Here is a 13,526-nt window from a genome sequence, read left to right on the forward strand (position 1 = left end):
CTAATAAAGCAGCAGAAAGAGAAATTAAGGAATCAATTCCATTTACAACTGCACCAATAACAATAAGATAACAAGGAATAAACCATATCAAGGAGGTAAAAGACTTGTACTCTGAAAACTATAAAACAGTGATGAAAAAAACTTGAAGATGACAGAAAGAAACGGAAAGACATTCCATGCTCATGGATTGGAAAAACAAATATCGTTAAAATGTCTATACTACCCAAAACAATTTGTGCACTTAATGCAATCCCTAACAAAATACCAATAGCATTTTTCACAGAACAAGAAATCCTAAAATTTGTATGGAACCACAAAAGATCCTGAATAGCCAAGGCAATTTTGAAGAACAGAAAACCTGGAGGCATTATAATTCTGATTTCAAGTTATATTTCAAAGCTGTAATAATCAAAGTAATATGATACTGGCACAAAAATAGACACATAGGTCAATAGGATAGAATAGAAAACCCACAAATGGACCCCCAATTAAATGGTCAATTACTCTTTGAGAAAGAAGGAAAGAATATCCAGTGGGAAAAAGGTAATGTCTTCAACAAATGGTAGTGGGGAAACCGGATAGCAACATGCAAAAGAATGAAACTGGACCACACTTTCTTTCTTTCTTTCTTTTTTTCGAGGTGAGGGAAGGAGAAGAGGAAGAGGGACAGAATCTTAAGAATCTCCACATGCAATGCAGAGCCCAATGTGGGGCTCAATCTCACCACGCTGAGATCATGACCTGAGCCAAAATCAAGAGTCAGATGCTTAACCAACTGAGCCACCCAGGAGCCCCTGGACCACCTTCTTACATTATACAAAAAAATAAACTCAAAATGTATTAAAGACCTAAATGTGAGACTTAAAGTCATAAAAACTCTGGAAAGAGCACGAGAAGTAATTTCTCTGACATTGGCTGTAACAACTTTTTTCTACATAGGTCCCCTGAGGCAAGAGAAACAAAACCTAAAATAAACTATTAGGACTACATCAAAATAAAATTTTCTGGACAACAAAGGAAACAATCAACAAAGCTAAAAGTCAACCTACAGAATGGAAGAAGATATCTGCAAATGACATATCTGATAAAGGGCTAGTATCCAAAATACGTAAAGAACTTATAAAACTCAACACCCAGAAAACAAATAATCCAATTTAAAATTGGGCAGAACATATGAGCAGACATTTCTCCAATGAGGACATCTAGATGGCCAACAGACCTATGAAAAGTCCATCATCACTTAACATCAGGGAAATGCAAATCAGAATTATAATGAGCTATCACCTCACACCTGTCAGAATGCCAGAATCAACAACACAAGAAACAACAGGTGTTGGGGAGGATGTGGAAAAAGGGGAATCCTCTTGTACTGTTGTGGGGAACACAAACTGGTGTAGCCACTGTGGAAAACAGAAAGGAGTTTCCTCAAAAAGTTAAAAATAGAATTACCCTATGACCCAGCAATGATGCTACTAGATTTTTACCCAAAGAATACAAAAACATTAAGTCAAGGGGATACATGCACCTCTATGTTTATAGCAGTATTATTTACAATAGCCAATATATGGAAGCAGCCCAAGCATCCATCAATTGATGAATAAATAAAGAAGAAGTGATATATACATACAATGGAATATTATTCAGCCATCAAAAAGAATGGAATCTTGCCATTTACGACAATAGTTATGGCGCCAGAGAGCATAATGCTAAATAAAATATATCAGTAAAAGAAAGACAAATACCATATGATTTCACTCATATGTGGAATTTAAGAAACAAAACAAATGAGCAAAAGGGAAAAAAAGAGAGACAAACCAAGAAACAGACTCTTAACTATAGAAAAGAAACTGATGGTTACTAGAGAGGAGGGGTTGGGGATGAAGGGGGGATGAGTGAAATGGGTGATGGGGATTAAGAAGTGCACTTGTATTGAGTACTGGGTAATATAAATAAAAACTTTAAAAAAAAGAAATGTATAGTATATTATCTCAAAAAATAAAGAAAAAAGCAATGTAATTTTTGAGGCACTTTCTCATAATCTTTAACATTCCACTGTTACATCATTATTATCTGTCTTCTACCTTCTCTATTTACTTCCCAGCTGGAAAAAAAAAAAAAAAGGGAACAGCAATCAGAAATACAGTATGTTTCATGAAATATTTGGCATTTAAATCTCTTTAAAAAATTAGAACTGAATGACCTATAGTATGCTTTTGATACATGTGCTGGTAGACTTTTAAAAATATATATTTTTTCACAATGGTAACATTTAACACATGAGAAGGAATTTCTCTTAGACCCGAAACCAGAAAATTAATCTTGATGTCTATCTAAAAATAGAGATGGTTTTTCTTGTCCTTTTCTCTATTTTTAAAAAGCCAACTGCTTATTCATTCACCTTTCCCAGATGTTGACTGGGAAATGTGAATTTTTCTTTCTTTTTCTCTTTCTTTCTTTTCTTTTGTAGCCTTGCTGGAAGAACTCATAGATATGCAAAAGTGTTGGTAACACCGAAGGTGCAAATTACATCAAAATCTCATGGAATTAAAGAATTTAAGTATCTGTTGTTGCCACTTCATCTTCCATTATTAAATGTATAGAAATCACAAGGTTTGTACCTGCGAGAATTTCATAAATTAGCAAACATCCAAAATGTAGTACTAATGGAAATGACATTTAAGCTTTGAGGCAGAGCTAAATTCAGGTTTCTGAAAGGTTGGTCAGCTGCTCTGTGCAGATGTTGTTTTTATCTAGTGTTATGATCATTTCATCATATAACCAGGTTTCTTGAAGTGGCAAGAAACTTGAGGCTTGAGACATTTTTAGAACAAGAAGTTCCTATGATCCTCCTAAATGCACATATGAATTATAGTCCCATGATCTAAAGCTGTGCTTTTCAAACTGGGCAATGATCCATTTATAGGCATGGAAATCACCTGATGAATCAATGCCAACATTTAAAAAGTAGAATAGAAAAACATCATATTATGATCATATTATGATTATATGTTGAAAGAGGAAGCTGTGTGTGTGTGTGTGTGTGTGTGTGTGTGTTGGGTATGATACAAACTGTATTTTGGGGGGTGAGTCAACAAAATATATTTGAAAGCCACAGATATAATCTAATGCATATTTCCCAGATAACTACAGATAAAAGGAATTTAGTACAAACCTAATGGAAAATAATATTTCAGAAAGTCTCATAGACCTTGAAATTATCCACACCCTCTAAACCAGTTATTCCACTTTTGGCTATCCATCTTAAGGAAATAATCCAAATTTCAGACAAAGATTTATACATAAGAATATTCACCACACTATTATTCATTGTACTAGAAACCCCGAACAGTTGAAATGTTCAATAATGTAGCAACATTAGGTTCATTTTAGAACATGAAACTAATCAGACATTGCATCATCATTAAAAGCACTATTTTGACTAACATAACACAATAAAAAAATCAAAATCAATAAGTCTTTTTTAAAAAGCACTATTTTCGGAGGATTTATAATGATGTGGGAAATGCACATGACATAATATCAACTAGAAAGGATTCAAAATTGCTTATACGCTATAACCTTAACAGATGCAAAAACTTGTTAGAAGAAAAAGGCTAAAGTAGTGGTGTTCTAAGTGATTATGATTTTCATTCTATTTTTCAAGTTTTTTGTTTACAGTGTATGTATGAAATATCTATTGTCTAGGGTAAAGGTGTTTCTTTAAAACAACAACAACAAACCGGCCTCACCAGGATAGCCAAGTAATAATGTGGTGTTCATCACCGTTTGCTTTCGCAAAGATGCCACCTTGGCTGACTCCCCCTGTTGGGCCCGGAAGAACAAGAGTTCCCTTCTTCTAAATGCATTTTTATAATGTGGTGATTTTCAAGGATCTGTTTCACATCCTCCCTGAGTGATTCACACCAAAGCAATGCACCAGGGTCAGGGTTTCAGGCCTCCCAACAGAGTGTTCCAGAGGTGTCCTTTTCCTTTCCCCAAGACCAGTGTGTTAGTTTCTTACTGTTAAAACGATAACAAACCACCACTAACCAAGTGGCATAAAACAAGATCAACTTATCTTACAGTTCTTGAGGACAGGAATCCCAAGACGGTTTTCACTAGGCTAAAATTAAAGTGTCACCAGGCCTTGGGTCCTTTGGAAGATTCTAGGGGAGAATCTGTTTCCTTGCATCTTCCAGTCTCTAGAAGCTGCTTGCACCCATGGCCCTCCCTCCATCTTCAAAGCCAGCAGGTTAGCATCTTGAACCCTCTCTCTCTCTCTGTTTCCATTTCCACATTGCCTTCTCTGACTCTGACCCTCCTGTCTCCCTCTTAATAAGGACCCTTCAGATACAATGAGTCCACCTCGATAATCCAAGCTAACTCCCCATTTCAATATCCTTAAAATAATTAATAACATCTGCAAAGTCCCTTTTGCGTTGTAGTTCACATATTCACAGGCTCTGGGGATTAGGACATGAATATCTTTAGGGGGACCATTACCCTGTCTACCACAACCAGGCTTGACAGAGCAGCTTGAAACTGGGAGTTCATTTCTCCTGCATTACAGACAGAGTAGTCTGAAAACTCTACTGTGCCTAGTTAGGGGTCCCAAATGTGCAGGGCCCTGTGATTTTCCACTAGAGGGCAACATCCCGTAGGAACAGGATCTTCAATTGGTCACTTGAAACTGCCAAAGGTTAACCGAAGAGATAGGTTCAGGGCTTCTTGTTATGATGCAAGTCTACAGTATCACAAAAATGTAGTCAAGGTGTACCAGCACGCATAGATTGTTGCTTCTGGATTCGCACTCTGAGTCATAATCCCTTTCTACTACTGTATCTTAGGCTACAACTGGGTAGAAGGCAAATGAGCCAGAGTTAGGGAGACTGAGGGCTCAAAAACTTCAGAGGTTATTCTCATTTGCTTTGTGTCTATTTTAGAACTTTCTAACTTTCTTAGGTAATAGCACATTGTAAAAAAATGGAAATTATGGTTAAGCAATAATGAAAATATTGTTTTTATGTTGCTTTTGGCTCTTCAAAGCTGGATACAAAATAACTAAGTGTCGGCGTTTTAATTTTCAAAGACCCTTTTACTGACTTGTAGATTTAGAAAATTAAAGTTCATTTAAGCAACTAAATTAAACTTCAAAGCAGTAAGAGTAGTTGGTTATTAACTACCTTCATACTTACTGTTTTCGTTTTGTCTTAAACCCAATAGCATGCTATTTTTTAAAAATTAACTTTACTGAAATTAATTTAGAATCATGGTATTCTCCAGGTTCAAGCAGACTCCTCTGTCTTGCAGCTTTTCTTTATAGATTCCAGTTTGTGTTTTTCCATGCTTTTCTTTAAAGCTGATAAATGAAACAAAATGCCAGCATTCATAAGCCAAGGAGACTTTCCTTTAATTCCTCACTGGGTTCAACAAAGTAAAGATTTTTTCCTTCATTTCCTTTAAGCTTTTCTTCTCAAGATACTAACCTGCCTCAAAAATTCCAGCTTCCTCCCCACTTGTCTAATTTCCACCCACCCCCTCAACGCTCAGCTCCAGCACCACCTCTTCCATGGAGCCTGAGAGAACACAGGGGCCAACACTGATGTCTCCCCTCCCCTGTCCCTTCTAGAACCGGCACACTACCCTACGTCTGACACTTCATCACTCTTCTGTTTACCATGCATTTTCACCTAACCTGGCATCCATTTCTTCACTTTTTTACAGCGAAGGGGACCTCACCTCAGAGAAGTTGGGGGGCTGTCCCAGAATCTCACAGGACACTCAGCGACAGAGAGGGCACTGCAGTTCAGGGCTCCTGACCTTCTCTCCCAAGGTTTCAGTCACTGCCCCCATGCCACCTTTTGGGCCTACTGTTTTGCCAAAAACCAGGTCTTTACATTTGACCATGGGATTAAACTTCCAAATATTTGCATCTTCTCACCTTTGACTCATCAAGAGCTGTTTGAAGGAGGAGATCACATTTATTCACACAAAATATATTCACAGTGACCATAATGGAAGTCCTACTGTTTGCCAGGCACTGTGCCAAGTCCTAGAAATGTAAGGATAAAATCAGATAATCCTGATCTATAAAGTTCTTAAGAGTTTGGTACAGAACAGAGAATGACACGACAGTGTGAAAATTTTCCCAACATAGGAAAATGCCAGGGGTGGCCCAGAGAGCCTAGACGTCAGGAAAGCCCGTCCAGAGGAAAAGCCCTTGAACTGAGACTCCAGAGGCAAGGAAAGCAGAAGGGAGTGGAATTCACATTTATTCAGCAGGCACTAGGTACTCAACGTAGACCTGTGAGGAGGGCAGAGGAAACCAGACATGGATGATTCAGGTCTGCATTGCACTGTCCATTACTATACCAGCCAGTTCCTATGGAGGGTTCTGATGTGCCAGCTCTATTCCAAATACTTTGCATGCATTACTCCTTTCATCATTACCACAACCCTGCAAGGTCAATACTGTGGCTACCCTTATTTTACAAATCAGTAGAGTGGGTACAGTTCTCATAGGCACCCAGCAAATAAGTGGTTGAGCAGGATTTAAACCAGGCACTCTGGCACCAGAGTCTGTGCTCATAACCACCATACTGTGTGACCTCTACCAGACTATTTTATCATCCCTTGAATATATATATTTTAAAGATTTTATTCATTTATTTGACAGAGAGACAGAGAGAGCACACAAGGAAGGGTAGCTGCAGAGGGAGAGGGAGAAGCAGACTCCAGAAGGAGCAAGGAGCCTGATGTGGGGCTCCATCCAAGGACCCTGAGATCACGACCTGAGCCGAAGGCAGACATCTGCCTAACTGACTGTGCCACCCAGGCACACCCACCCCTTGAATATTTTTATTAGTAAGTAATGAATATTCTTACTGAAAAAACCAGCAACTCAAGATTGTGTAAACTATAAGTTTCCACACTTCTGATTCCATTTCCAGCACTACTGGTGAGTTTTGTAGCTGAATATTATTGACCTCATTTTACAGATAGAAAAAGTGAGTCTCAGACATATCAAGTGATTTGCCTGGAGTCACAGAGCCAGTAGGTGGAAAACTGGGATTTAGAACCAAATCTTTCTCACTCTAACAACTGTGAGGGAACTATCAAGCAAACTTGGGGGTCTGGAGAAGAGACCCCAAGTAACAGTTGGGACATGACAAAGTCAAGAAGGGGTGCACATGCGGATTGCATGGAGCACTGGGTGTGGTGAAAAAATAATGATACTGTTATGCTGAAAATAAATAAATGAAAAAAAAAAAGAAAAAAGAAGGGGTGCACATGCCATGCTAATGAAACTGGGCGTTAGTTGTTGGTGAGCACAAAGTGGGGGATGTGAGCCTATTGATCTTTTAGGAAGGTCTTTCTGGTAACAGTGTGGAGGTAAAAGGTCAGAAACCAGAACCTGGAACAAGTCAGTCAGAAGGACTGACAAATACTCATGATATTGGTGGTTATAGTGAGCAACTTGATGACAGATCTATTGTGGGGATTGAGGAAAAAGTTAAAGTTAATTAAATTAAAGGAAATGTCCTTCGGGCAGAACAAGAAGATCAACTGGTCTAGGCCCTACCTTAAGGGCCTGGAGAGGATGAGTGGGAGCTCTCCGGGGAAGGCAGAACCTTCCACAGTGGGTTACTTGAGAGCACTGAGGTTCAGGATCTGAATCCACAAACTGAGCCCACCAGGGCAGCCCAGAGAGCATCTCTGCTGTCCCCTCCCATAGGCTGTACTGTTTCCTGTGTTTTCCTGCCTCTCCAAGTCTCATTTAGTCCATTTCATTTGGATAAACAGAGCCCAGTCGATGGTTTCTCAGACCTGCTCTTGACAGAAGATGTGCATTACCTTTGACAAACCACATTAAAAAGTTCCAGACTCCCATGCCTCACTGGTCATGTACATACGGGAATGCATGAAGTCAGCTCTAAACTGGAAGTGGTAAAGAACATGGCAAGCTCAAGGATACTTTTCTGCAACCCTAATCATTCCAGTTCAATTTCTTTTTTCCTTGAACCACCAGGTTGGTCAAACAAAACACAGTCAAGCCTCATTATTTGGGGATTCTGAATCTGCAACTTTGCCTACTTATTGAAGGATATTTATAACCCTAAAACCAATACTTACAGCAACTGTTGTAGTCATCTGTGGACATGCACAGAGTGGTGAGAAATCTTGAGTCTCCCAGCACACGTGTTTCCAGCTGACACAGAGCAAGCCATCGCTCTGCGCCTTCTTGTCTCAACGTTCACAGCGTTAAGAAGTGTTCATCTCCCTGGTCCATTTAGTGCCACATTTTTCTCATTTTTGTGCTTTTTTTTGGCTGGGTGTTTTGCTGTTTAATATGGCCCCCAAGTGTGGTGTTGAAAAGCTGCCTACTGTTCCTAAGTGTAAGAAGGCTGTGATGTGTGGCGTAATGGAAAAAACACACGTGTTAGATAAGTTTCATTCTGGCATGAGCTAAAGTGCTATTGGCCATGAGTTCAATGCTAATGAATCAACAATATATATTAAATAAGGGGTCTTTAAAGATTTTATTTATTTATTTGAAAGAGAGAAAGAGAGAAGAGAGCATGAGTGGGGGTGGGGGAGCAGAGGGAGAAGTGGACTCTGCTGAGCAGGGAGTCTGACGTGGGGCTTGGTCCCAGGACCCTGAGACCACGACCTGAAACAAAGGCAGATGCTCAACCAACTGAGCCAACCAGGTGTCCCAGACAAGGGGTATTTAAACAGAAACACACATTAAACAAGGTTATGTATTGACTGCTTGACAAAAATGGTGTGACCAGAGGCTCACAGAAATCTAAACCTGTATTTCTCCTGGGAGCAGTGGTTCAGTTTCTGATGCAACCTTATAGAATGGAGCTACCAATAATAATGAGTATCATCTGTATCTGAGAGCCCTTCATTCTGCTGTCAGTTTGGGAGCTCCTCTTCAATGGCCTTCTCCTAATTCTCAAAGTTCTCAGAGTTCTCAGTCATGGGATTTCTAGGTATGGTTGGTTGTCACCTGGGACTCATAATAAAGCACTAGAGCTTGTGTATAATTTTTAAACTATTTTTTAAAAAGATTTTATTTATTCATTTGAGAGGGAGAGAGAGAGAGAGAGTGCACAAGCAGTGGGAGCAGCAGGCAAAGGGAGAATCAGGCTCCCTACTGAGAAAGGAGCCCAATGTGGGAACCTATTCCAGGACCCTGGGAACATGACCTCAGCTGAAGGTAGACACTCAACTGACTGTGCCACTCAGGCGTCCCAATTTTTTTATTATTAAGCAAAATTTAAGGTTATCTCAATAATAATATCACTTACATTCTGGAATGCTTTCCAAAATGGGAAGATGTACCAGTCACGTGCCCCACCCTCTTAAAAAAAAACAAAAACCTGTGGAAACAGCTTTCAGATCTCCTGTCAGTGCTTCTCATTGACCAAACCCAACTGGAAACCAGCTGACAAAAGAGCCTCGGGTCAAACACTAAAGCAAAGAGAAGGACAAAGAATCTGCCTGGGGGAGGGGTAAGTTTAGAATTAAACCAGCACGGGGATCCAAATATTAATCAGGCAATCCTATAATTAATGTATAGGTACACACTAAATGCTCTGAGCAAAAAGAAGTTGGTGTTCTGACAGCTCAGGACACAGGAGCATGACCAAGACTGGAAGTGAGGGGAGACTCCCCAAAATAAAGCTGAAGTGCAGCTTGAGCTGAGATCTGAAAGATGAATAAGGAACAAGCATCCTAGTTAGAGGCAACAGTTGTGCAAAGGCCCTTAGAATGCAGGGAGCAGAGTGCTGACAGGATTGTTGGTAAGATGTAAAATCAGTAGAATTCTGAGAGGGAATCTGGCAGTGCCTATAAATTTTTTAAGGTGCATACTCTTCAACCCACAAATCTTGTTTAGGTTTCTATCATAGAAGAACTACTTGCACATAGGCACAGAATAGCATTTAACCCAATGCTGAGGAAAACAGTGTTTATTATAACCAGACTCTGGAAACAACCTAAGTGCCCATAAACAAGTGAATGGTGCAGTAAACTATAGAACATCCATCTCATGAAATGCCAGACCAAAATGAAAAAGTAGTTTGTAAATATATAGAAGACTTCCTGGTTTAGAAAAAAAAGAAAATTGGAAAACAATATAAATATCATGATCACATTTATGTAAAAAAAACTATATTTATAATACACATACAAATATAACTGCAAATATCATAGCAAAGGGAAAGTTTGAATGGGTACACTCCATACCAACAAGAGGATTGTCTCTGGAGTAGGGGCAAGAAAGAACAATTTTTTCTTCTTTTTTTTTTTTTACATTTTATTTATTTATTTGAGAGAGAGAGAGAGAGAGAGCAAGCAGGGGCAGGAGTAGAGGGAGAGGGAGAGGGAGAGAATTTTATTTATTTATTTATTTATTTATTTATTTATTTAAATAAACATATATTTTTATCCCCAGGGGTACAGGTCTGTGAATCACCAGGTTTACACACTTCACAGCATTCACCAAAGCACATACCCTCCCCAATGTCCATAATCCCACCCCCTTCTCCCTACCCCCCTCCCCACAGCAACCCTCACTTTGTTTTGTGAGATTAAGAGTCACTTATGGTTTGTGTCGAGAGGGAGAGAATTTTAAGCAGACTCAGCTCTGAGTGCAGAGCCTGACACATGGGACTAGATCTCATGACCCTGAGATCTTGCCCTGAGCCAAAACCAAGAATGAGATGCTTAAATTTGAGTGAGCCACTCAGGCACCCCTCTTTTCTTTTTTAATCTACCTATCAACTTCTCAATCATTTGAAACTTTATAAAGACAATCTGTGTATAATTAAAATAAGTATATATTATATTAGTATATATCCTAAAAAAAGAGAGAGAAAAGAAGTTTTTGTTTCTGTTTTTCTTTCTTTTTTTTTTTTTTTTTTACTCAAACACTGCTAGTATCTATCACTTTCACTCTGGAAAAGAGAAGCTTTCATAGAATACTTCCTAAAGTTCATATTAGTCCCTGAAGATCCTTTAGGCCAGTCATTTTCAAGCTTGGCTGCATGTAGGTTTAACCCAGTGAGCCTCTTAAAAACTTTGATGCTCAGGCCCCAGATTCAGAGATTCTGAGTTAATTGGCCATGGTGGAGTTTGGGCATGGGAATTTCTTAAAGCTCCTCAAGTGGTTCCAATGTGCAGCCAAGGCTGAGAAACACTGCTTCATGACATCTTTATCCTATGGGTTCTTAGAGTCAAAACCTGCCTCAGAGGCTTAGTCACCTTGGAACTGGCACTCTCTGGCACAAACCATCCGATGGGAAGGGTACTGCTGAAGATATGATTACCCAACACTATGAGTTATTATCGAAGCCAGCAGAAACACACCTTGGCCTTGGAGTAGAGAAGCTACCACTGACCAACATAAGGCTGTGAAAGTTGCACAGGCAAATAAAGAACTTTGAAGACAAACAAAATTGCAGACACCTTTACACATGTAGTTATTTACCGAGCACCTACTATGTTCTTGGTCCTTTGGAACAAAGCACAGATTCCATGCTCAATGAGAGGTGAGAAGATCAAGAGATGTTTCTTAGAGCAAAGGAGGCTTCAGGTGGGTTTGAGGCTGTATTTACAAAGTGGACAGGACATATATTTTACCTCTGATATTTTGTTCATTTCTCTCTCTCTTTTTTCTTTTTTGTATTTTAATTTATATATTTGACAGAGAGAGAGAGAAAGAGCACAAGCAGGGGAAGCAGCAGGCAGAGAGAGAAGGAGAAGTAGGCTCCCCACCGAGCAAGGAGCCCAGTGCAAGACTTAATCCCAGGACCCTGGGATCATGACCTGAGCAGAAGGCAGATGCCTAACCATCTGACCAGGAAGAAATAGAAAACCTGAACAGACCCATAACCAGTAAGGAGATTGAAACAGTCATCAAAATAGAAGACCAAATGACAGAGAATAAAGAAGCTGAGCAAAAGAGGGACAAACAGCTACTGGACCACGAGGGGAGAATTCGAGAGATAAGTGACACCATAAGACGAAACAACATTAGAATAATTGGGATTCCAGAAGAAGAAGAAAGTGAGAGGGGAGCAGAAGGTATACTGGAGAGAATTATTGGGGAGAATTTCCCCAATATGGCAAAGGGAACGAGCATCAAAATTCAGGAGGTTCAGAGAATGCCCCTCAAAATCAATAAGAATAGGCCCACACCCCGTCACCTAATAGTAAAATTTACAAGTCTCAATGACAAAGAGAAAATCCTGAAAGCAGCCCGGGAAAAGAAGTCTGTAACATACAATGGTAAAAATATTAGATTGGCAGCTGACTTATCCACAGAGACCTGGCAGGCCAGAAAGAGCTGGCATGATATTTTCAGAGCACTAAATGAGAAAAACATGCAGCCAAGAATACTATATCCAGCTAGGCTATCATTGAAAATAGAAGGAGAGATTAAAAGCTTCCAGGACAAACAACAACTGAAAGAATTTGCAAATACCAAACCAGCTCTACAGGAAATATTGAAAGGGGTCCTCTAAGCAAAGAGAGAGCCTACAAGTGGTAGATCAGAAAGGAACAGAGACCATATACAGTAACAGTCACCTTACAGGCAATACAATGGCACTAAATTCATATCTCTCAATAGTTACCCTGAATGTGAATGGGCTAAATGCCCCTGTCAAAAGACACAGGGTATCAGAATGGATAAAAAAAACCCATCTATATGTTGCCTCCAAGAAACACATTTTAAGCCCGAAGACACCTCCAGATTTAAAGTGAGGGGGTGGAAAAGAATTTACCATGCTAATGGACATCAGAAGAAAGCAGGAGTGGCAATCCTTATATCAGATCAATTAGATTTTAAGCCAAAGACTATAATAAGAGATGAGGAAGGACACTATATCATACTCAAAGGGTCTGTCCAACAAGAAGATTTAACAATTTTAAATATCTATGCCCCCAATGTGGGAGCAGCCAACTATATAAACCAATTAATAACAAAATCAAAGAAACACATCAACAATAATACAATGATAGTAGGGGACTTTAACACTCCCCTCACTGAAATGGACAGGTCATCCAAGCAAAAGATCAGCAAGGAAATAAAGGCCTTAAATGACACACTGGACCAGATGGACATCACAGATATATTCAGAATATTTCATCCCAAAGCAACAGAATACACATTCTTCTCTAGTGCACATGGAACATTCTCCAGAATAGATCACATCCTCGGTCCTAAATCAGGACTCAAGCGGTATCAAAAGATTGGGATCATTCCCTGCATATTTTCAGACCACAATGCTCTAAAGCTAGAACTCAACCACAAAAGGAAGTTTGGAAAGAACCCAAATACATGGAGACTAAACAGTATCCTTCTAAAGAATGAATGGGTCAACCGGGAAATTAAAGAAGAATTGAAAAAAATCATGGAAACAAATGATAATGAAAATACAACGGTTCAAAATCTGTGGGACACAACAAAGGCAGTCCTGAGAGGAAAATATATAGCGGTACAAGCCTTTCTC

The 13,526-nt window shown here is 39.4% G+C and overlaps 1 long non-coding RNA gene across 1 annotated transcript in view; it reads right to left on the reverse strand.

The window, feature by feature from the left end:
- LOC131826952 (uncharacterized) overlaps nt 1–8,508 on the reverse strand; it is a 36,951-nt gene extending 28,443 nt beyond the window's left edge. Inside the window, exon 1 of the long non-coding RNA XR_009351812.1 lies at nt 8,134–8,508. This is a non-coding gene — a long non-coding RNA (uncharacterized LOC131826952). The remainder of the gene's footprint in view (nt 1–8,133) is intronic.
- Between the last annotated feature and the right edge of the window lie 5,018 nt (nt 8,509–13,526).

This window comes from Mustela lutreola, chromosome 3 (assembly GCF_030435805.1).
Source record: "Mustela lutreola isolate mMusLut2 chromosome 3, mMusLut2.pri, whole genome shotgun sequence".
Lineage (NCBI taxonomy): Eukaryota > Metazoa > Chordata > Mammalia > Carnivora > Mustelidae > Mustela > Mustela lutreola.